The sequence below is a fragment of the Lithobates pipiens genome, unplaced genomic scaffold, assembly GCF_037356315.1.
Source record: "Lithobates pipiens isolate NorthernLeopardFrog02 unplaced genomic scaffold, aLitPip1_a1.2 Scaffold_22, whole genome shotgun sequence".
Lineage (NCBI taxonomy): Eukaryota > Metazoa > Chordata > Amphibia > Anura > Ranidae > Lithobates > Lithobates pipiens.
In genome coordinates, this window is record NW_027507784.1 from 59,902,413 (window position 1) to 59,927,630 (window position 25,218).

General features: G+C 43.2%; 1 protein-coding gene and 1 non-coding gene across 2 annotated transcripts in view; one reads left to right on the forward strand and one right to left on the reverse strand.

Annotated features, from left to right (window-relative positions):
- GPD2 (glycerol-3-phosphate dehydrogenase 2) overlaps window positions 1-5,393 on the reverse strand; it is a 256,583-nt gene extending 251,190 nt beyond the window's left edge. Inside the window, exon 1 of the mRNA XM_077447659.1 lies at window positions 5,225-5,393. The gene's annotated coding sequence lies outside the window, so the exon portion shown is untranslated. The remainder of the gene's footprint in view (window positions 1-5,224) is intronic.
- Window positions 5,394-24,363: 18,970 nt separating this feature from the next.
- TRNAA-CGC (transfer RNA alanine (anticodon CGC)) lies at window positions 24,364-24,435 on the forward strand. Its single transcript has one exon. It is a non-coding gene; the product is annotated as a tRNA-Ala (tRNA).
- Window positions 24,436-25,218: the final 783 nt, after the last annotated feature.

Below are 25,218 nucleotides of genomic sequence, written 5' to 3' on the forward strand. Positions count from 1 at the left end.
CTTAAGTGAACTTCTCTTCTTTTTATCTGCTTTCAGGTGTGATTTTTATATTGCCCACGCCTGTTACTTGCCCCAGGTGAGTTTAAAAGAGCATCATATGCTTGAAACAATCTTATTTATCCACAATTCTGAAAGGATGCCAAGAATTGTGACCAGCCCATTGTAGGAGTTTTGTGTGGCATTATGTCCAATTTGCTTTTTTTCCTCCCTTTTTTGTTTTGTTCCAATATACACAAGGGGAATAAACATGTGTTACTGCAATACTTTTCTGTGAGAAATACTTGATCTTCTGGAAAAATTTCTGGGGTGCCAACAATTTCGGCCATGACTATGTACAACATGAAAAATAAGCGCCTATATTGTTTAAAATCCAGTAATAAGCTGTCTCACCCTGCTCTGCACATGCTCAGTTTTTTAGGGACCAGCATTAAGTGGACTTCATTTTCTGCTTAAAGTTCCACTTTAAGCGCTCATAGCCTTTACAGCCAATTTGTTTGATCTGCAACTGCCATGGTGCTGCACATGCGATCCGTTAGGACAACAGACATTTGATGGTTTGACAGTTTGGTTTAGGAAACAAGCAATTGTGACAGTTAGCAATCCTGGCATTCCAAGAATGTAACTGTTTTTTGAAACCGTTAAATTGATTTAGTTCCGCTTTATAGTTACATAGTTAGTCAGGTTGAAAAAAAGACACAAGTCCATCCAGTTCAACCTTAAAGCGGGAGTCCGCCGGGACTCCGCGTTTTTTTTTTTTTTTAAAAGCCAGCAGCTACAAATACTGCAGCTGCTGACTTTTAAAATAGTGACACTTACCTGTCCAGCGTGCCCGCGATGTCGGCACCCGAAGCCGATCTCTAGATCGTCTTGTCGGGTGCTGCCGCCGCCATCTTGGGTATGGGAATCAGGAAATGGAGCCTTTCGGCTTCATTTCCCGGTTCCCTACTGCGCATGCGCGAATCGCGCTGCGCAATAAGGATGGTGCCCGCTGCCTCTGGGATCTGTGTGTTTCCCAGCAGGCAGCGGGGCACTTGCGGAAAGGGGCGGGCACTTGCGGAAAGGGGCGTAATCTACGCCCCTTTCCGCAGAGAGCTATCCCGGAAGTGGGTGCAGAATACCTGTACTGTACAGGTATCTGCACCCCCCTGAAAGGTGCCAATTGTGGCGCCGGAGGGGGGGAGGGTTCCGATGAGCGGAGGTCCACTTTAGGGTGGACCTCCGCTTTAAAAACAAATAAATAAAATAAAAAATAATCGTACAATCCACATACCCAATTTTATGCCCACAATTGATCCAGATTTATGATTTACTGCTGAGGCTCTGAGCTTCAGAAAAATGGCAGCCTCCAGCAAAAAGAAACGGGAGCAATGTTGGAGGCAAATTATAGCACACACTACTTTTTGTAGCAAAATTATTAATGTGGAATGTATATTCCTTGTTAAAGAACATCATTTATTTATCAATCGGCGATGGGTAAAGTTCCGCTTTAACAAGCATTTAACCCTTGCAATGTGCATGATTGTGGGGTGGTTGTTGGGACTGTTAGGGCTAGTTTACACTTGCTTCAAAATATGGCTTCGGACAGGCTTTGTTAAAGCTCTCTGAACGCCAATCAAAGCTCCTGTCACTAAATAAAAAGGTTAGCTTACAGTCCTGTTTACACCTTGCCTTTCCTTGGTGCTTCGATAAGGCTTCGGTGGGGCTTTGATGAGGCTTTGGTGGGGCTTCAAGCGAGCTTTGCTATAGACTTCTATGGAGGCTTTGAAGCACCACTGAAGCTACATTGGGTATAATTTTTGAAGCGAAGCAAAGTAAAAGCAAGGTGTAAACAGGACTACTGGTAACCATTTTATTTAGTGACAGGAGATTTGACTGGCTTTCAGAGAGCTTTAACAAAGCCTGTCTGAAGCCTTGTTGATGCTGAAGCAAGTGTAAATGAGCGCTTAGGGCTCATGCACACTGCAGCTCAAAGAAGCGACTTTTGAGCCCTTATTTTTTCTACCTGGAAACTCCCCTCCATGTTAGCCAATGTGTCCATGCACACTATGGCTTTTTCAGGCAAATGCTCATACAAGTAGAAAAAAAAACCCCACCAAACTCGCGTTTTTTAGGAGCTAGTGCCCCAAAGAGCTCAAAAAAAACGCAAAAACATTTGTTCCAGCTTTTTGTTTTGTTTATACAGTAGTTAAGAAAATACTATATAGGAGGGTTTATGAAAAATAAACGCTTATGCTCAAAAAAGCTCAAAGGCGCTCAAAGGAGCTCGAAGAAGCTCAACAGAAAAGTGCACACGAGCACAAAAAAAGCAAGAGCTTCTTCAAGCTGAAATAAAAGCTCAAATGCCTGTAAAAGCAGCTTTTTGTTTTCAGCTGCAGTGTGCATGAGCCCTTAGGGTAGCTGGACCGCCCACTGTATATACCATATACGCCATGAGTTTGACGTTAAATACCGGGGTTATGGCAGCAGATACTGTAGCTGCCATAACCCCGGTATATTTTTATACAACAGGCATTCCTCTTTTAGATAAAAGTGTTTCCGAAGGCAGATTCGCCACATGATCACTATGGGTGGTGGGAGAGGCTCTGTCCTACTTCTATTATAAAAGAATGTTTACATTCCTTGCAACAGGAATAACAGTGAAACATTTTTAAAAAGGGACAGTATAAAAAAAAAAAGTAAAAAAAAAAGTAAAAAAAAAAGTAAAAAAAAAATAAAAAAAATTTCAAGTGCCCTGTCCCTCCGAGCTCACGCACAGAAGCATACGCAAGTCATGCCCACATATGTAAACGGTGTTCAAACCACATATGTGAGGTATCGCCAAGAACATTAGAGCGAGAGCAATAATTCTAGCGCTACACCTCCTATAAGTCTAAACAGGAGGTAACCTATAAAAAATATTAAAGTGTCGCCTACGGAGCTTTTGAAGTACCGTAGTTTGTCGCCATTACACAAGCGTGCGCAATTTTAAAGCGCGACATGTTTGGTATCATTTTACTCAGCGTAACATCATCTTTCACAATAGTAATATAAAACATGGGCTCTTTAGTGTTTTCTTATTTATTTTTTAAAAAGTGTATTTTTTGCCAAAAAATTGCATTTGTAAGACCGTTGCACAAATACGGTGTGACAAAGTATTACAAGGATTTCCATTTTATTCTCTAGGGTCTCTGCTATAATTATATATATCCACTGAATTCATCTGTATCTGGACTTCCACTTTGCACTATTTTCCAGTCCAGTCAATGGCATGGACTAAAGCTGCCCATACAAGGTTCTCAGCCAAAAGGCTGGGCAAAAAAAAAAAAAAAAAACTCAACCACCTTCCTCATTATGGTTGCCATCTCGTCCCTTTAAACCCGAACACATATTAATTACACAGGTTCTGTGCCTGATTAAGGTGGTAATTAAACTCACTTGGTGCCTTACCTGCATTTAAATTAGCCTCAGAACCTGTGTAATTCAAAAGGTGTTTGGGTTTAAAGGGATGAGGTGGCAACTCTATGCAGACATCGGTGTAGACGGGGGATTCCCTACTGCTGTGTCATTGACAGCGGGGAGACTCCCCCACCTCTCTGCCATCAGAGTACACTGATCAGCACAGCGCCGAATAAACTGACATTTGCCAGCAGTCTTGTTCATGAGAAGTCGATTGATAGACTGACTTCTCATGAGCAGGAACAACCATACATGGATTGAATGTTGGCCGGTTCCTGCTGAACTTCAATCCGTGTATGGCTGGTTTATATATGGATAAGTATTCATACAAGGGCACTGATGCCACCAGCTTCCCACCCCTTTGTTTACATGTGCTGCAGGACAGGGACTGACTGGTATGCAGTTGAATGGAATAGAATGAAGTAGAAGTTTGTCTAGAGGTGACTTTGGAGGACACGACCTCATCCCTAACATCAACGTCTCGCAGTGCTTTGCAACAAGCCCACTGTTCGTTTTTGCCATTTACATGAAGTAAAAAAACAATGTAAACAGTTTGATGCATCCCAATAATGTATCGCAACTGCCTAGCAGTCGCTGGTTATATGGAACTGGTGTGATGGGGCCCCAATGTACAGAACTTAATGCACGCCCGCTGGTGTGAAGGGGCCCCAATATACAGAACATAACGAAACGCCCGCTGGTGTGAAGGGGCCCCAATGTACAGAACATAACGCACACCCGCCCGCTGGTGTGATGGGGCCCCAATGTACAGAACAAACGCACGCCCGCTGGTGTAAAGGGACCCCAATATACAGAGCATAACACATGCTGGCTGGTGTGAAGGGGCCCCAATGTACAGAACATAATGCACGCCAGCTGGTGTGATGGGGCCCCAATGTACAGAACATAACGCACGCCCGCTGGTGTGATGGGCCCCAGTGTATAGAACATAATGCACGCCCACTGGTGTGACAGGGCCCCAATGTACAGAACATAATGCATGCTGGCTGGTGTGACGGGGCCCCAATGTACAAAACATAACGCACTCCCGCTGGTGTAACGGGCCCCAATGTACAGAACATAAACGCACGCCCGCTGGCGTGATGGGCCCCAGTGTATAGAACATAATGCACGCCCGCTGGTGTGATGGCTCCAATGTGCAGAACATAATGCATTCTAGCTGGTGTGATGGGCCCCGATATACAGAACTGAACACACGCCCACTGGTGTGACGGGGCCCCAATTGAAGTTCCTCTTGGTGTACTCTCTAATGACGGACAGTCTGTGGCCCCCCCTCTGTCCCCCTGGCGGGCCCCAGACTGTAATTCAGGGATTCCCATCACTTACACAATCCTCCATGAATGAGTCACACTTCCTCCACACCTCGGCACATGTGGAACGCGTGTTCCTCTCATGCTCAGCGACACACCGATATTTAACCCTCACCGTACCCCAGATCTATTACAGATCTATAGAAAATAATAAATCCCACCTATGTGTGCATTAACCTTGTAATGCAATTATCCCTTATATATCACCTGGGTATTCAGATAAAGCAGTTTGATTCTAAGATGGGATCTGTCACCCTGACTGACAGCTCAGCCTGCAAAGAGGTTCTGCAGCACTGTATATCCTCAGGACCTGGCAGTGTATATCTCCAGTGTATATCCCCAGGACCTGGCAGTGTATATCCCCAGTGTATATCCCCAGGACCTGGCAGTGTATATCCCCAGTGTATATCCCCAGGACCTGGCAGTGTATGAAGGATGGAGGGGACACCGGTACTCACAGAACGTTAGATCTTATCTCCTCCTCCTCCTCCTCAGCAGTCCCGGTCAGGCTCAGCACCGGCTCCTGTCTCCTGTCCTCGGACCCCGGTCTCTATGGACACAACACACACATCACACTGATCAGGAGGGCCCAGCATCCAAACACGGAAGTAACCCAGGACACAGGGCCTGCCTGACATCCGTGCCAGCCAATCCGCGGCTAGAGCACCTTTGCCGACAGCCAATCCTGAGCAGAAGCGATGGCCCGCCTCTTCGTATATTTACAATGTTGCACAGTGTGAGGAAACTCGCTGTTGCCGGTGTGAGAGGCGGCTATTGCCGGAATAGGCGAGCCAGAGCTCTACCGGGATTTCCTCACACAGTGCCTGGAGGAAGAATGTTCATTGTATAGAAAATGCATGAGTTCAGAGGGAGCTATGAGCAGCCCATAGCAACCAGTTACCTGACTAAAGTGACTGCAGTCTCTTGGTTGCTATGGGTTACGGTGTTCTGTCAAAAACTCCAACTACTTAACTTCCGGTTTCTTTAACCGCTTCAGCCCCATAAGATTTTACCCCCTTCCTGACCAGAGCACTTTGCTGCGTAAATTTAACTGACAATTGCGCGGTCGTGCGACGTTACACCCAAACAAAATTGACGCCCTTTTTTCCCATAAATAGAGCTTTCTTTTGGTGGTATTTGATCACCTCTTTGGTTTTTATTTTTTGCAATATAAATAAAAAAAGAGCGTAAATTTTGAAAAATAAGCATTATTTTTTACTTTTTGCTATAATAAATATCCACCAAAAATATATAAAAAAACGTTTTTTTTTCCTTAGTTTAGGCCGATACGTATTCTTCTACATATTTTTGGTTAAAAAAATCGCAATAAGCGTATATTGATTGGTTTGCGCAAAAGTTATAGCGTCTACAAAATAGGGGATAGTTTTATGGCATTTTAATTAATAGTTTTGTTTTTTATTAGTAATGGTGGCGATCAACGATTTTTATCGTGACTGCAACATTATGGCGGACACATCGGACATTTTTGACACTATTTAGGGACCATTGTCATTGAGGCTTCACACTATAACCCGCTGCGGATCGCACAGGAGCGCTGTGTGTCCCTGTTCTCTGTTTCAGGGACTAAGGGCCGATTCTATGCCTGAATTCGGCCCTGAAACGGAGCCAAAGACACACAGCGTTTTTGTGCAATGCGGCCGCAACGGAGATATGTGAAGCGGCTCCATAGGGAGCCAGTCACATTCTCCTGCTATGCGCATTGGATGCGGAGAAACCCACATCTAATTTGCATAGGTGGGAACCCGGTCTTATACAGCGATCAGTGCTATAAAAATGCACTGATTACTGTGTAAATGACACTGGCAGTGAAGGGGTTAACCACTAGGGGGCGATCAAGGGGTTAAGTGTGTCCTAGGGAGTGATTCTAACCGTGTGGGGGGTGGGCTACCTAGGACATGATAGCGATCACCGATCCCAATGACAGAGAGCAGTAGATCTCTGTCATGTCACTTGGCAGAATGGAGAAATGCCTTGTTTACATAGGCATCTGCACATTCTGCAGCTTCGTGCCATGATCGCAGGCATTGGTGAACATCGAGTCCGCGGGACCCGCCGGAATGCTGTACGCGGTGGGAGCGCGTGTCCGCTAGCCCCGCCAATTAAAGGGGACATACAGGTACACCCATATGCCCACCGCTGCCATTGTGCCGATGTATATCGGCGTGCAGCAGTCAGCAAGTTGTTAAATCATCAGTAATTGGAGATTGTGATGAACTGCTGTTTGGACACAGCAACAGAATACAGTCCAGTGCATTATATTACGAGCAGAGATTGTTACTCCGCTCTGATACTAGCCAACAACATGGCCGCCTCCGAGGAGGCGACAACTTTGTCCTCGTTAACCGATGTGCTACCAAAACAATGAAATCTTCCTGTACCGGGCTGTATTCGGTTGCCGGTGTTGTGTCCAAACAGCAATTTGTCAAAATCTCCAATTACTGATGGTTTAAATTAGAGGTCGACCGATATGGGTTTTTCTCTGGCCGATGCCGATACTGATATTTAGAAATCGCTGCGGCCGAGGGCCGATATATGATGCCGATTTTTTGGGCCGATATGTTAGGTCGATTTTTTTTTTCCCCCTTCATCTCATAAAATCTAACAGTTAGACACCTTTCACACGTTTTTTAGGCGCTTTTGGGCTAAAAATAGCACCTGTAAAGTGCCTGCAAAACGTCTCCCCTGCAGTCCGTGTGGAAGCCCGAGTGCTTTCACACTGAGGCAATGCGCTGGCAGGACGTTAAAAAAAAGTACTGCAAGCAGCATCTTTGGAGTGGTGTATACCGCTCCTCCACCACTCCTGCCCATTGAAATGAATGGGCACCACTGCCGAAGCACTTGCAATTCGATTTGGCAGCGGTGCTTCACTGGAACATTTAACCTCTTCCTTAGCCGCTAGCTGGATTATAAGTGCCCCGCTAGCACTATAATCCAGTTGATATATATATATATATATATATATATATATATATATATATATATATATATATATATATATATATATATATATATATATATATATATATATATATAGAAAATACACAAAAACAGGTAATCAAAACTTTTGGATGAAAAAAAATGGGCTAACTTTACTGTTTTATTTAAATTTTTTTAAATCAGTGTATTTTTTCCCAAAAAAATTGCGTTTGAAAGCCGCTGCGCAAATACCGCGTCACATAAAATATTGCAACAACCGCTATTTTATTCCCTAGGATCTCTGCTAAAAAAATATATATAAGTTTTGGGGTTTCTAAGTGATTTTCTAGCAGAAAATACAGGGTTTTTATTTGTAAGCATCAAGTGTCAGAAAAGATTTAGTCTTTAAATGGTTAAACTGAGAACTTCTACACACTGAGTTGAATTCATTCAGAAGTGTAAACATTGTATCTCTTTGCTCTTTTCTTGGCAGACTGCCCAGAGAGGAAACAAGTCTTCACTGATGTCTTCAGGCAACTTGCATTGACTTCTATTACTGAAGTCATTTGCAAGTCACACTGAAGATATCATCGGCCTTTTTTAACAGTACAATCGGCCAATGTCGATTAATTAAAAAACGCCAAATATCGGCCGATATATCAGTCGACCTCTAGTTTAAATAAACCGGAAGTGACATGGTTGGAGTTTCTGACAAGTTGGCTAATTTGACAGAACAATGGCGCTTTGTACAACTTCCCTGTGCTTTGCACTGTTAGGCCCCTTTCACACATGACTGTCCAACCACAGTGCGTCCCTTGAGGTGTTTTAGGTCTCCTCGTTCATGCAAGTGTGCCACAGCTTACGCCAATGTGAGAGCCGTGTTTACCTGCACCAGTGTTCAATTCATACTCGTGCAGGCAGTTCTGTTCATGTCAATTGGGACACAGCCACTGCTCTTAATTTGAAAGCCATGTGGGTGCGGGTGTACAGTCCCAAATGCAGAGTGCGTTCGAGACCGTGTGCCTATGCAGCTGTGAAAATGGGAGCAGCGTCTGTGTCCATACAGCTAATGTATGCCAATTAATATGTATGGGCAGTGGCGGCCGACGCCCCACCCAACACCTCCGCCGCCCTCCCTATCCATGTGCTCAGCCCCTTTCAGGACGCCGGACACATGAATTACTAGGGCGTGGATAGGCAGGGAGTGTGTATTTTGAAGCATGTGATTAGAGCCAGAGGTTCTAATAGGCTTCAAAATAGGGTGGGTTCGGGGCGCAGAGCACTGCGTCCCGATCCCACCCTGTTGTGTTGTGATGGTCACACTACAGTTCCTCCCCGCCAATCAGGAGGCAGGTCTGTGAGACCTGTTTCCCGATTGGCCTAAGCACCAGGTAACCCTATTGGACGGCTAGCGCTTTGGCAGAAGATGTGACACAGGGGAGGAAGCCTGAGTAGCCACTGCTGACCGCACTAGAGGAGAGTAGGAGGACAGCCCCGCCACCGCGGGTAGTCCGGCTGGTGGTCAGTGCCGCGGGTGATCCGGGGATTGCTGTGGGTGGTCAGTGCTGTGCCGCCCGGCGGTGAGGGGGGTGGTTGGTGCATATTTGCCGCCCCCCCCCGCAAAAGGAGAACCCACCAGCTGCCACTATGGGACTGCCTGCACGGGCATGTACAGAACACCTGTGTATCTCTGGGTGAGTAAATAACGTGGCCCTCGCATAGCTGTACTCTGGAGTACACCTGTGTGAATGAGGCCTTAGTGTACCTGGGAGGGACAGGTGCAGCGTCCAGTCTCACTGCCTGCAGGCTGTCAAATACACAGGGCCCTATACAGGTACCACCCATAACAGTGTCCTGCCCCATCCAGTCACAGCCACCATACATTTTGGCAGGCTGCCCGCAGCAGGGCTGGATACTGCTCCTAACTGAACAGATGACACCCAATGGGCGCACTAAAACCCTAAGAGGTCATCTACGGTGAACATGCCTGGTAGAGACAACCCCTAAAAAGACTTACAGCTGTAGGTGCAGTGAAAGGAGGTTCTACAAAGTATTCTCAGGGGGCTGAATACAAATGCACGCCATAGTTTTCTGATATTATTTTGTAAAAAATGTTGAAAACCATTTATCATTTTCCTTCCACTTCCCAATTATGTGTCACTTTGTGTTGGTCTATCACATAAAATCCCAAAAAATACATTTATGTTTTTGGTTGTAACATGACAAAATGTGGAAAATTTCAAGGGGTATGAATATTTTTTCAAGACACTGTATGTCCGTTTACATACTGTACTTACAGTAGAAAAGGCCAGCGTTACTATGGCTATACTAAAACAGTCCCTTATAACATTGTCATATAATAAAAGATGGGAAGCTTCAATATAGTGTTCATATATGGAAATTTACGATGCGATTCAGTGATGTCATATGTAGTAGTTAATCGTGAAGAAGCATCTTCCACCAGAAAATTCACCGCGTGAGATGATCTCCCCTTTGGGGATGCACTCACCACATGTGCAGAGATAATGCCCCTAAAATCTTAAAACTGAATCTCCACCGTTCTGAAAGAACTCCCACTGTATTAAAGACGTATCATGCAGGGATCCATGTGGAAAAAACGAATTGGCCTCATAATGTAATACTGTCAATAAACGTTTTAATAATTCCCAAACAGCCCCTTACAATATATACGTACAGAAAAACAAATTGACTCAAGCAATGAAAGCGCCTGTGCATGAATCACCCATTAGCTGGTAGTAGTGGTAAAGGAGCGTCTGTGTGCATCGGTGATCCGATCCTCCTCCTGGTATTCCAGCTGTCTGTGAAACGCACAAGTCACTTCCGGTCACGCGTTTCGTCACTTCCTGACTTCATCTGAGGGCCTCCTATGGATATGGGTGCAGCTCAGCCCCTAATAGATTTCAGAAACACAAATTGCCCATGGGACTTTGGAAGAGTTGCATCAAATAAAAACTAATCAATACATCCTTAAAGCGGACCTTCAGTCATTTTTTCAACTTTCCATCCATTAAATCTTCTGCCCTTGTTGTTTTACACCGCTCCTTCGCCACTCCAAAGATGCTGCTAGCTGGACTTTTTTTACCGCCCTGCTAGCGGCTCTTTCAGGTTGGTTTGCAGGCGCTATTTTTAGTGCAATAGCACCTGCAAAGCAACTCAATGGGAATTAGACCCCTTTCACACTGGAGGCGTTTTCAGGTGCTTAAGCACTAAAAAAAGCACCTGAAAAGCTCACGAAAACCTATTTCCATTAAAATCAATGAATCCTTTCACACTGGGGCTTTGCGCCGGAAGGGCGGTGAAAAAAAACGCCCCTCTCCATTGAAATGAATTGAAAGCTCTTCAAAAGTGCCTGAAAAGCTCTTCAAAAGCGCTTAGGCTACTTTCACACTGGGGCGTTGTGGGCGCTGGCGGTAAAGCGCCACTTTATTTAACGTCGTTTTAGCAGCGTTAGCAGGGCAGTTTTAACGCCCCGCTAGCAGCCAAAAAAGGGTTAAAACCACCCGCTGCGGCGGCGCTTTGCAGAGCTGCCGCATTGTCTTCAATGGGAAGGGACGCTTTCAGAGCGGTAAATACAGCGCTCCAAAGATGCGGCTTGCAGGACTTTTTTGACCGCCCTGCAAGCGCACCGCTCCAGTGTGAAAACCCTCTGGCTTTCACCCTGGAGAGACAGCAGCGGCTGTTTCAGGGTGCTTTGCAGGCGCTATTTTTAGCACTTTAACGCCTGCAAAGTGCCTCAGTGTGAAAGCAGCCTTCTGCAGCCTTGCCCAGTGTCCATCTGCACCTTTGTCCTGTGTCCAGCTGCAGCTTTGTCCTGTGTCCATCTGCAGCTTTGTCCAGTGTCATTTGCAGCCTTGTCAGGGTCACTGCAGTTTTTAAATATGGCCCCGACGAGATACACAGAGCCGTCCTGTGTATTTCAGCTCCTCTCGGGTCCTCTCACAGTCCCACCCTATGATGGACACAGGTCCAATGACGGGACTGGGTGTGACTGTGAGCGGAGCCGAGAGGAGCCAAGCACCGCCAAAATACACAGAGCCAAGTGTACTTGGCTAGACTCGGCTCACAGTCACGCCCAGTCCCTGTGTTATGTCCATCATAGGGCAGGACTGGGCCAGACTTTGAGCGGAGCCGAGAGGAGCCAATCCTAGCCGAGTACACTGGACTATGTGTATTTTGGCAGCGCTCGCTCCTCCGCTCGCAATCAGTGGGGGATTGGCCAGGGACGGACTGACCATTGGGCTACTCGGGCACTGCCCGAGGGCCCCATGCCACTAGGGGGCCCCATCAGTGTTGCCAGCCTCAGTAAACCAGGGACAGTATGTAACAATTTGTGTTTTTTTTTTACATCTGTCTCTGAAATGTCCCTTACCGACATCCTTTTGGTCTAAAAATCCTGAGATTATAGCTGCCCCACCTCTCCAGTACCTTCTCAGCCAATAGAAACATGTGTCTGTGTATACTGTGTGATTGTATACTGTTTTTTTTGTGTCTACTGTGTGGCCCCATAATCTCTGATTGCCTGGGGGCCCCATAATCTCCTATTGCCCAGGGGCCCCATGAGTTGTCAGTCCACCCCTGGGATCGGCATATAACGTGCACCCACAATTTTCCCCTGATTCTAAGGGGGAAAAAAGTGCGTGTTATACGTCGATAAATACGGTAATTGCTACATTTTTGGAAAAGGGTCAGGATTTTGTTTCCACATTTCTCGCACACTGAAATGAAGGGGCTGCCCTACACTTGCCGCACGGCAATGTGCGCTTGGTCGTACCTGTATGTGTGAACGTAGCCTAAAGGAGATTTCACCCAAGCAACTCAATGAAAACTATTTCGATTCAGTGAAATTTGTCCCCTGGGGAAATCGGTAATTCTGTTGCAAAATCAATTTCAATAAAATCACTCTGTTCGTCCCAAAGAGGTTCAAGCAATAATTGAATTTAGCCTGTGGCAAATAGGAATATGACAAAAGCTCCAGTTCTCGGTTATTTCAGATTTGTATTTTGTAAAGCCGTCCTCGTACTCTGTTGTCAGAAATCTCTCTCTTCCCGATTGTGTCATTTTCACGATTGTCTTTGTCATGCTGGGAGAAGTCATGGATATCAGATATCTAAATAAACACATTTACTGTACATGTAGAATAGGTTCCCCTAAAGGTTATGTTCCAACAGCAAGTGCGTTTCGCTCCCCCAGGGTCCCTTGATCCAACTTTAGTATTACCCACGGCTCTATTTCATTGGTTTAGGAAAACAATTTATAGATCCCCATGCCGTTGTTTCTTTTTAATACTTGAGAGATGAACTAAAACTGCTGGTATGTGACTGATTCATAATCACAACGTATGACTTGCCTTGGGGAGTGTGTCAAAGGCCCAGGAGATCAATAAGATATTATCTTGTAGTTTGTATACAACATGCAGTCATATGCTGGTTTCATCTACTGATCGGTGCCATGCACTTTGCTCACATCCCCCCAGGCTGAGCGCAGTGGGTGCAGAAACATAGCGGCTATATAATACTTTTATCTGCGTTCTTATTTATAGCTGAGGAACGCACGGCCACCGCACTGTATCCAACATCGTCTGCAGAATTGTTTCTTTCCCAATTCCAGCATTTGATACTTTGTTTCTAAAATGAATACATTGAATATTTTCATTGTGCTCATATTTTGAGTTATTTTGCATGATTTTTCATTCTTTTAAATGACTTTTAGAGGTGTGCACAACAGAAAAATTTGTTTAATTTCAGATTCATTTGTTTACTTATTTATTTTGTTTATTTAACCACTTGCCAACCGCCGCACACAGATATATGTCGGCACAATGGCAGAGGCAGGCAAATGGGCGTACAGGTACGTCGCTTTAAACTTGCCACCTTTTGGGCGTGCGTACTGCACGCCTTGGGAGCGTGCCCACGGGTCCTAGGAACTCAACGCTTTCCGGCAGCCCGCGATTGCAGTGTGGAGAGGTAGAACGGGGATGTGCCTATGTAAATAAGGCATTTCCCCATTCTGCCTTGTGTCATGACCGAGATCCACTGCTCCCTTTGATCGGGAGCAGTGATCGCTGTAATATGAGTTGAAGCCCCCCTCCCCCACAGTTAGAACCACTCCCTAGGACACACTTAACCCCTTCATCGCCCCCTTGTGGTTAACCTCTTCCCTACCAGTGTCATTTACACAGTAATCAGTGCATTTTTAGAGCACCGATCGCTGTATAAATGACAATGGTCCCAAAATAGTGTCAAAAGTGTCCCTTGTGTATGCCATAATGTCACAGTCACAATAAAAATCATAGATTGCCACCATTACTAATTAAAAAAAAGTAATAATAAATATGCCATAAAATGATCCCTTATTTTGTAGATGCTATAACTTTTGCGAAAACCAATCAATATATATATATATATATATATATATATATATATATATATATATATATATATACGCTTACTGTGATTTCTTTTAACCAATAATATGTAGAAGAATATATATCAGCCTAAACTGAGGGGATATTTATTATAGTAAAAAGTTAGAAATATTGCGCTTTTTTCAAAATGGTTCCTCTTTTGTTTATAGCGCAAAAAATAAAAACTACAGAGGTGATCAAATACGACCAAAAGAAAGCTCTATTTGTGGGAAAAAAAGGATGTCAACTTTGTTTGGGTACAATGTCGCACGACCGCGCAATTGTCAGTTAAAGCGACGCAATGCCGATTTGCAAAAAGCGCTCTATAGTGCTGTCATACTTTACATATACTGTAAATTGTACATTCACATCAGTCCCTGCCCTCAAGGAGCTTCCAATGTCAGGTTCATAACTCACATTCATACATACACATATTAGGGGCAATTTAGACAGGATAAAATTAACCTAAAAGTATGTCTTTGGAGGAGGAAACTGGAGTACCCAGAGGAAACCCACACAGGCACAGGGAGAACATACAAATTCCAGGCAGGTAGTGTCGTGATTTGTTACGTTAATCATTTTTTTCATCATATTTGCTATGTTAGTGTGATTCATTTTTGGAATTTCTTTTGCATATTCATTGTACTGAATCGTTCTATATTTTGGAAGTTATTTCATAAGACTGGCCATATTCATTTTTACGCATTAATTCAATATTTCGGGAGATTTCTTATGCACTCTGATTGGATTGGATGGAGGTGGATTTATCAGAATCTCAGAATCATACCATAAAGAAAGGAACGGAATTGATTTCGGATTAATTTGTTATCCTGTGATTCGGAGATTCTGATGGATCCATCTCCATCCAACCCAAACACAATTAGAAATAATATTTTTTTTGAAAATTTGCAATTTACAAGCCTCAAACAGAAACAGAAAAGTGGATTTACAAATGTGTATCTAAACCACTACCAATGTTCCCTTTTACCGCATTGATATTATGTCTTTGTACCTAATGCCATACATTTTGAATCACATTAACAGATATATAAATAGGTAACTATTACCAAATTATTAATTTAAAGTGGAAGCATGCATGAGTAATTTGGATTTAACTGTTAAAATAATAAATTAATCTATATAGAAGATCTACAATGAAATATAGAAAAAGAAAATACATGAAAAAAATGAACAAAGAGAGAAAACAGAAATAAAATAAAATATAGCAATAAAATAATCCTTTATATTAATAAAAATATAATATAATAGTAACACTTGATTCGTTGATAGTGTCATGGTATGGAAGAGCCCTGGGCCATCAAAAAAAATAAAAAATACAGAATTATGTTTTTGAAAAAAAAAAATTCAGAGTTCTGAGTTTGAAAGTCAGAATTTTTTTAAACTTACAATTCTGACTTTGAAACTCAGAATTCTGACTTCCAAACTCAGAATTCTGAATTTTTTTTTTTTCAAAAACATAATTCTGTATTTTTTTTATTTTTTTTTTTTGATGGCCCCAGGGCTCTTCCATATCATGGTTCACCATGTTGAAGCGCCTTAGAATTTCCGCAGACACCATTCAGTATAAAGAAATGGTGTCATTAGTTGGGATATTTCTGAGCTTGATAATGAGTGTTCCATAAATCTTTGCCGTCAGTTAAAGAAACGTTTTGTAGAGTTCAGAGCTTGTGTTATTGTGTCCAGGTTTTCTATATACAGCAAGGATTTCAGTTCCCTTTTCACCATAGTTAATTTGGGAGCAATCGGTGATGTCCAGAATTTTAATATAGTTCTGCGAGCCGTCAACAAACATAGTGAAGACCATGATTTTGTTAACTGGTGTTATGGATGTTGATGAGGTGGAAGGGCCAAAACATCCAAAAGGGCAGATCATAGGATCCTTGCCGATATGTATTCTTGATATAATATGTATGTAGCTTAGAATTTGGTCCCACAAGGTTAACATTTTGGCACAGCTCCACATTCTATGAAGTAGCGTGGGTCGTATGGTACTAGACCAAGAACAGGTTGAGGCTGAGGGATCTGATTTATCAATTAAGAAGGACATGAAAACTTGATGTAGTAAAGAATTTGGTTTCCCTCCAATTTTCGCTACTTATTAAACTGCAATTTTTTTTACAACCTCCAAAAAGTTTATCATCTAATGCCTCGTCTGGAAATTCCTTAGTCCATCCTTTTAATAGCGAGTGTCTCTGTGATGCAGTTAATTGATAGTTTAATGGAGAATAAAGGTCAGATATTGAGTGTCTTTGACGTTGTATTGCATGGTCTATTAGATCACTTTTTTTCACATTTATACGTTACTGTATTAATTGTAATATGATTCCCTTCCATATATAGAGCATTTTTAATAATATTAAAACATGTTAAACATAAAAACTAAAGGGAACCAAATCAATTTGGGCCATTCTTTGTTGTTACGTTATTTTGGATGCTTCAAACATTAAATGAGAAGTGTAGCCAAAGCTTTTTTGGCTACACTTCTGCAGGTCAGAGGAGTTCAGTTCATTCTGCACTCCTGTGACCCGTTTTCAGCCAACAGCTGGCTAAAGTTTGCTGTCAGCTGTCCTCACTCAGCTGGTCCAGGCTCGAGAAAGATCCCGATCATATAGTCGGGATCCACCCAGGTGCCTGAACTGGCAGCTGGCTCAGCCTTTCAGCAATCCACCAAGAGCCTAAGGCCCCTTTCACATGGACGATCTGTTCAGGTCCACCTGTCAATTTTTTAAGCGGACCTGAACGTATGCTCCATAGAGGTCTATGGAGCGTCGGATGTCAGCGGTGACATGTCCGCTGACATCCAACCCGCTCCGATCCAAAAAAGTGTGACGGAGGAAAAAACTATTTTTCCATCCGTTATCGTATCGTATCGGGTGATGATGGACACTGCGGTCCATCGTCACCCGATCTCCAATAGGGGAGAGCGGTGCTGTGACAGGTCCGTCCCTGTGTAGTGTGCAGAGACGGACCTGTGCTCTGCCTGTTCAGCGGAGATCGCTCTGGCGATCCCCGCTGAGCAAGCGGATATCCATTGGGCGGATCAGCACTGATCCGCCCCGTGTGAAAGGACCCTAAGTCAGCCCCTCCTGCCCCCTCCACAGACCAGCACTCTGGTGAGTGCTGGAGGGGAAAGCAGGGAGCCACTGACAGACAGTCACTGCTCTCTGGTCAGAGCGGAGAGGGATAACTGAGCGATTAGATGTGTTTGGTCATACGATTCTCACTGCAGAGCAGGCGGGGGACAGATGCAGCAACAGATCGATCCTGCATCCACCTAGGTGAGTAGAAATGTTTGTTTTTTTCCAAAGCCATACTTTTCTTTTTACAAAAGGCCCAAACTATTGCATTATGTCATCTGAAAAAAAAAACTAATTAATACAAATGAATTTGTTGTATAAATATAATTTATTTAATCTTTTGAAATTTGTTACTTTTGTGATTTGTAGATTCAGATATCTCCGAATAACGAAAACGTGATCTGAATTTTGGTTCGTGATGAAACGAATTGCACATGTCTAGTGGCTTTCATGTTTAATTAACGGTTTTCTTTTATATAAAGATACAAAGCACACATTGATTTGGTCATGTACCTGTCAGGGCTGGCTTAGCCCTTTCTCCTCTGGGCTGGCCGCTCAGCTTTCGGCTAATTGCCAGCTCTCTTCTCTTTCCACAGTTACCAGCTGTTCCCGATGATGCTCCTCTGACCTGCCTATTTAAAGCCTTCCAGCTCACTCTTTCTTTTGACTTCGCGTTGGTCACATCACTAGGAACCATCTCCTGCTGTTTGTTTCAAGACTGGCTTGCTGACATCCCTCCTGGCTTCTATCCTGCTTGCAGTTGCTCTTCTTGGTTCCCTGACATCTGGACTGGCTGATTACCCGATCTGGTTTATGAACTTTGGACTGGCTGACTACCCGATCTGGCCACTGGACTCTGGCTATGCTTGACCACGCTTTTTTCTATTTACCTTTTTATTTTTATTAATAAGCAAGTGTGATTTGATTGTACATCTGTATCTGTCTGTTTCAAGGTTTCTGACAGTACCATAACAATTATGATGGAAACAGCATTTAAAATTACCATACATTGTTTTTTAGTATAGTGCTAATAGTTTGTGCATCGCTTTGCAATATAAGTGAGACAGTATTGTTACAATACTGTCATGCTGCGTATGAACGACCGTTTTTTCCCTCAGAATACACTCTGGCGGTTTTTCCGACAGAGTTCCGCTGAAACGGTCTTGCCTACACACGATCACACCAAAGTCCGATTGTCTAGAATGCAGTGACATACAACACGTATGATGGGACTAGAAAAGGGAGTTCAATAGCCAGTAGCCAATAGCTGCCCATGCATTGTTTTTGGTCCATCGGAACAGCATACAGACGAACGGTTTTCTCGATAGGAATTGATTCTGTGGGAAAGATTTGAAACATGTTCTATTTCTAGGTCCATCAGAATTTTTGGAAAAAAAAATCAGATTAAGCCCACACAGGATCGGAATATCTGATGAAATTATTCCGTCTGACTTTTTCTGCCAGAAAGTCCGACCGTGTGTACACAGCATCAGAAACCATGAAATCAGACCAAGACAGAAATACAGTTAAATCACACTTGTTTAATAAAAAAAGTAAAAAGAACAAATGTAGTCAAAACAAAGCCAAAGTTCAGTAACCGGAAAAGATAGTCAGCCAAGCCAGAAGTCAGGGATCAATGTAGTGGAACAGCAAGCAGGATCTGGAACCAGAAAGGGATATCAGCAAAACAAGTCTTGAACAGGATCGCAGGAGATAATTTCTGTGGTGTTTACCAATGCGAAGGCAGAAATTCTCTGGACTGGACAGTTTAAGTAGGCAGGACTGACAAGCAGGATATCATCAACAGCTGAGTAACTGTGGAGAGAGATGGGAGTTAGCAATTAGCCGAAAGCTGAGCTGCCAGCTCTGAGAAGGAAGGGCTGAGCCCAGCCCTGACAAATACTATTCAATACAAGAGGGTACAGAGGGACCTGCTCATTCAAGCTTACAATCTAATAGGGGAGGGGCGAGTAGTACAAAAGAGAATAACTATGAGGGGTGAACCAATGGAGAATTAAAATTTCAAGTGGAACTTCACCCAAAAGTGGAAGTTCTGCTTGTCTGTCTCTTACCCCCCACCTCTTTAAGTTTTGTCAGTTTATTTTTTTGGGGGGGGGTACCTGGTTTTGACAAGTACCCGCTCCCGCTTTCAGTTCACTAGTCCCAGAAAGCTGTGGGACCATTTACAATCCGCAGCTCATGCATGCACATTGATTGGGAAGCCAGCTGTGAAGCCTCAAGCAGTCACGGCTCACTTCCCAAAGTAAACATTCAGAGGCCATGACCCAAAGGCGACTGTGAGGACCGCGCTGGATCCCTGGACAGATGAGTGTCAGTATCTCCAACTCCACTTTAGACACTGACCTCAGCTCTACTGCCTGCAGGAACTACCGCCCACCTGGCTGCTTCTTAACCAGCCCACCGAGATGCTTTTTCCAGCCCGCTAGCCTGCTCCGAAGATCGCTCAGGGCAAGGGAATAGAAAAGATTAAGCACAAAGCTGCCTTACAGAAAGGCTTGCTACATGTGGCAGTCTCTCTCCTTGTGAATCCCTGGGTGTGCTGATGTACTCACACTGTCCTCCTGCTGCTGCTCAGGCAAGATTCCTTTCAAATTGCATTGCTGTCAGGATCCTCCCAAGCCATCCCAAGCATCAGCCTAAGGCAGAGCCCCCCCCAGACATAGGGGCCCTCTTCAAGGCCACCAATAATCTCCTCAGCACTCCATCTTCCACCCAACTCCTCTGCTGGCCTGACTCTATATTTAAGGGCTGGCTCAGCTACCCTGCCAGGCCCACTGCCTGGAGATTGGCCAAGTCCCCCTGGGATGCGTGTGTTCCGTGAGGAGAGGAGAGAGAGATCGTGAGCTGGGAACCATGACCTCTCATCGATTTCTCATCCCCTATAGTCAGTCCCATCCCCCACAGTTAGAACACAGTGATGGAACACATTTAACCCCTTGATTGCCCCCTCGTGATAACCCCTTCCCTGCCAGTGACATTTTTACAGTAATCAGTGCATTTTTATAGCACAGATCACTGTATAATGGTCAATAGACCCACAAATGTGTCAAAAGTGTCTGATGTGTCCACCATAATGTCACAATCTCTGTAAAAAACTCAGATCATCGCCATTACTAGTAAAAAAAAATATATAATAATAAAAATGCTATAAATCTATCCCCTACTTTGTAGATGCTATAACTTTTGCGCAAACCAATAAATAACTGCTTCTTTCGATTTTTATTACCAAAAATATGTAGAAAAATACATATCGGCCTAAACTGAGGAAAAAATTTGCTTTTTTTTCCAAAAAAAAAGGGGGCTATTTATTATAGCAAAAAGTACAAAATATTGGGGGTTATTTACAAAGGGCAACTCCACTTTGTACTGAAAGTGCACTTGGAAGTGCAGTCGCTGTAAATCTAAGGGGTAGATCTGAAATTAAGGGAAGCTCTGCTGATTTTATCATCCAATCATGTGCTAGCTAAAATGATGTTTTTTATTTTCCTTACATGCCCCCCTCGGATCTACAGCAACTGCACTTCGAAGTGCACTTGTAGTGCAAAGTGGATTTGCCTTTAGTAAATTACCCTCATTGTGTTTTTTTCAAAATTGCTTATAGCGCAAAAAATAAAAGCCATAGGCTCCCACTGCTGTCAATCAAATCTAATGATGTGAGAACTGGGGGGGGGGGGGGGGGGGTGGTGCCGAGTCCGGCTGTCTGTGTCAATGGGCCCAGCAGCAGGACACGAGTGTGTGCCTGCACGAGTGCCCCCATGGAAAGCGCTTCTCCATCGGGACACTCGCAAAGAGGAGGAGCCAGGAGCGTCGCGGAAGGACCCCAGAAAGGGAGGATCGGGCTGCTCTGTGCAAAACCCTTGCACAGCGGAGGTAAGTATGACATGTTTGGTATTTAAAAGAAAAGAAAAACGAGACTTTACAACCCCTTTAAGGGGGTAAATCCTTCCAGGGCTGAAGTGGTTAATTGACATCACTGAATTGTGGAAGTTTGGTAAGATTTTGGAAATGTTTTGCAGCCTTTCAGCTGAATTATAGCAAATGTATTTGTTTATGTATAAAATGTTACAAAACAGAATGCCCCATAGATATGATTCATGCCACAGACAGTTTGCAGTGTGCAACATTGAAGCAATACCCAAACTGTAGTTGAACATTTCCTATGTCAGTCGCCTTGACTCAATTAGGAGGAGCGTGCAGGAATATTTTTTAAATGTCAAATTCCCATCCGGAAATCTTAGACATCTCCCACTCATCTGCACTTATAACAAGGATAAATATGGAAACACAAATATGTGTAATATTGTGTAATACGTCTTCTGTTTCCTAGAAGTAACCAGAGTCAAGCTGGCTGCAATGGTGCTCATGGGAGCTCATCCAGGAGACTATGAGGACCATGTCACATGATAACTTTCCTAACTGCCAATTAGGCCCCATGCACATTGGGCATTTAGCCCCATTGTAGGAGGTCCTGGCATTTTGGTGCAGGTGGAAGGCAAAGGTGCACCATCCAGCCTCACTGTGTGGAAAACTGGCTCCTGCAGCCAACACACATTCTTTTGCAGACATATAGGGGTGCCATTCATTTTTTTTTTTTAATCAATAGTTTTTATGGGTGCCATTCATTTTTAATGGTATGCTTTGGAAAATGTGGCACGTTTTCGGGTGCTTGAAACTGCATAGTTTAACCACTTGTGGACTGCCTGCCTGCAATGTAGTGTGGCCTGGCGGTCCATGCAGGCAATGCGACGTACCCGTATGACACTTCCAGGTTGAGGGCGCGCGCATGCGCCAACACCTGCATTGATTGTACACAGCGGGAGTCTGTCAGCAAGTCCCGCCCAATGATTTATTGGTCAGGACCTGTTGATCAGCTGTGTCTAATCACAGCCCCAGAGCCCTGTGTTGACAATCAACACAGTACTCTGTACAAAGGGAACATCTCTCTGTTTCTTCTCCCTGCAAAGCAGGGATAAGAAGAAAAGTGATCTGTTAGTAAAAACAGCACATAATGCACACATTACACATTATTAGGCACACGTTTAACCCCTTGATTGCCCTAGATGTTAACCTCTTCCCGGTCATTGTCATGATGGAGCTATATAAGTACCTGAAATAAATAAAAATAAATTAGTACAGTGACAGTGTATAGTATTAGCACAGAACACTGTATAAGCCTAGGTTCACACTGAGTGCGGGAATGAAATCATGCGAGTTTAGCTGAACTCGCATAATTTCATTCCCGCATGTCAGTCTTGATTTTTGGGATGATTTCAGAGACATCTGTGCGGGTTTCTCCAAAGATGTCAATGGAAATCGCACTCCAAATCTCCAAAAATAGTACAGAAACTACTTATGGGAATCGGTGCAGCATCGCACCAATTTGGACGCTGCCATTCCCAAAAATTGCCGCCAATTTGGCATGCAATTTGACTTGCCAAATCGTGTCAATGTGAATCAGGGCTTAGTGTCACTGGTGATATCTGTGGCAGTTAGTAAGTTCCAACCCAGTGTCAGTTAGACCTCTTTCACACTGTGCCACCCATAGCATCGGCGATATTTTTAGCGGCGCTTTACCATCAGATTGGCGGCGCATTTTGGCTGCTAGCGGGGGCGCTTTTAACCCCCACTAGCAGCCGAGAAAGGGTTAAAACCGCCCACAATGCGCCTCAATGCACGTTTTGCCGGCGGTGTAGCCGCGCTGCCCCATTGATTTCAATGGGGAGCATCGGTGGAGGACCAGTAAACACACCGCTCCTTCATCGCTGAAAAGAAGCTGCTGGCAGGACTTTTCCTGACATCCTGCCAGTGCACCGCTCCAGTGTCAAAGCCCTCGGGCTTTGACACTGGAGACAATGGTGCAACTGTTTGAGGGCGGTTTGCAGTTGCTATTTTTAATGTTATGGCGACTGCAAAACGGTGTGAAAGGGGTCTTAGAGTCAGATTGACCTCCGCACTATTGCAATCCCACTATAAGTCGCTGATCACTGCCATTAGTATACTAGACTACAAAAAAAATCAGTATAAAGTATATACCGTAGTTTGTAGGCACTATACCTTTCACACAAGCCAATCAATATACACTTATTGGGATTCTTTTTATCATAGACATGTAGGCAAAATTTATGAAGATATTAGAATTTGTTATTTTTTATTTGATATGTTTTCTAGCAGAAAGTAAAAAAAAATACTGTTTTTTCTTTTTCACAATGTTCAGTCTTTTTTCATTTTATTTAATATAAAAAAACGGCGGTGATCAAATACCACCAAAACAAATGTCTATTTGTGTAAAACAAAAATGATAGAAATTTTGTTTGGGTACAGTGTTGCATGACCACATAATTGTCATTCAAAGTATGACAGCGCTGAGAGCTGAAAATTGGCCTGGGCAGGAAGGGGGTGAAAGTGGCCAGTATTGAAATGGTTAAGAATATATTACCCCCCCCCCCCCCCACAGGAGATCACACACCCAGTGTGTTTTGAACACGGTGCAGGAAACGTCCACCATGCACAGCTTCCAAAACAAAAATGTATGAGAGTAGACTTGTATTATTGTATCAGATATATTTCTAAAACCATTTCCTGTATATTTACAGCAACAAGATCATCACAGTTCTGCACAGAAATTGAGCAGCAGCAATTTCTAGGAGCAGAACTCAGGCTAAGAGACGGATACTTTGTTTTATTTTAATTAATATAAAGAGAAATACATACAAAAGTATCTCCTTGTCATTGTAACAGAATCAGTAGAGAGATAACAGCTATGTGAAGCATTGGTGGTTCAGTGGTAGAATTCTCGCCTGCCACGCGGGAGGCCCGGGTTCGATTCCCGGCCAATGCAAACCTATGTTTTTTTCCTCTCCCTGCGCTTTAAAAAACGCCAATTAGTTTTCTACATTTGTAAAGTGAATTTTGATACCACTAGAAGTATATTTATTTATTTTCATATATTTTCATATAAAAACACTTCGTTTTCATTCAGTTTATTCTTTTTATTTCAAAGTAAGAAAAAAAGGCTTTGAGGAAGGGCAAAGGACAGAAAATCAGCAAAATTCCGTAGTCTATATGTGAGAGATAGAGACACTTCCTATTGTGTTAGCGCGATTGACGCAGTCAGCTGGGGGATGTAGCTCAGTGGTAGAGCGCGCGCTTCGCATGTGTGAGGTCCCGGGTTCAATCCCCGGCATCTCCAGACTTTTTTTTTTTCTTTTCCCTTTTTTTTTTTTTTTTGCGCAACAAAATGATTTCAAATCATTTTTGGTATGCTACGAGGAGGAAACTAAAGGATATCGAAGGCCAGGCTTAATTTGCGTCTATTACTCCTGTAGTTTGGGCAATGCATTTATCATTGCTAGTCAAAAAAGTTTTTAACTTGCAATCCAAAATAAGTAGCAAGCTAATGGAAAAATAATAATAATAATTATATATATATCTATATATATAGATATATATAGATAGATATATAGATATATAGATATTATACTGTATATAGATATCTATCTATATATATAGATATCTCTCTCTATATATATATTTATTTATTTATTCTTCTTCTTATTATTATTATTCAGGATTTATATAATCAAAAAAGTTTTTAACTAGCAATCCAAAGCACACCTGGAGAAAGTAGCAAACAAATAGAAAAATAATAGTAACAACAATAATAATATTTATCTATCTATCTATCTATCTATCTATCTATCTATCTATATATATATATATATATATAGTTTTATATATATATATATATATATATATCTATATATTTTGATTATACTGTATATAGATGTGTATCACTAACCCCCAAAGGAGCTGCTGGTTATTTTTGGGCTTACTGTTACCTTCCGTTCTCCTTGTGACACATCTAGGGGATGTCCCGTGGTAGATGGCCCAGTAACTTGAGACCGACAATAGATCCACTTGAATGGATTTTATTTGCAAAAACTCAAACCATTGAACAGTCTTTCAACTTGGG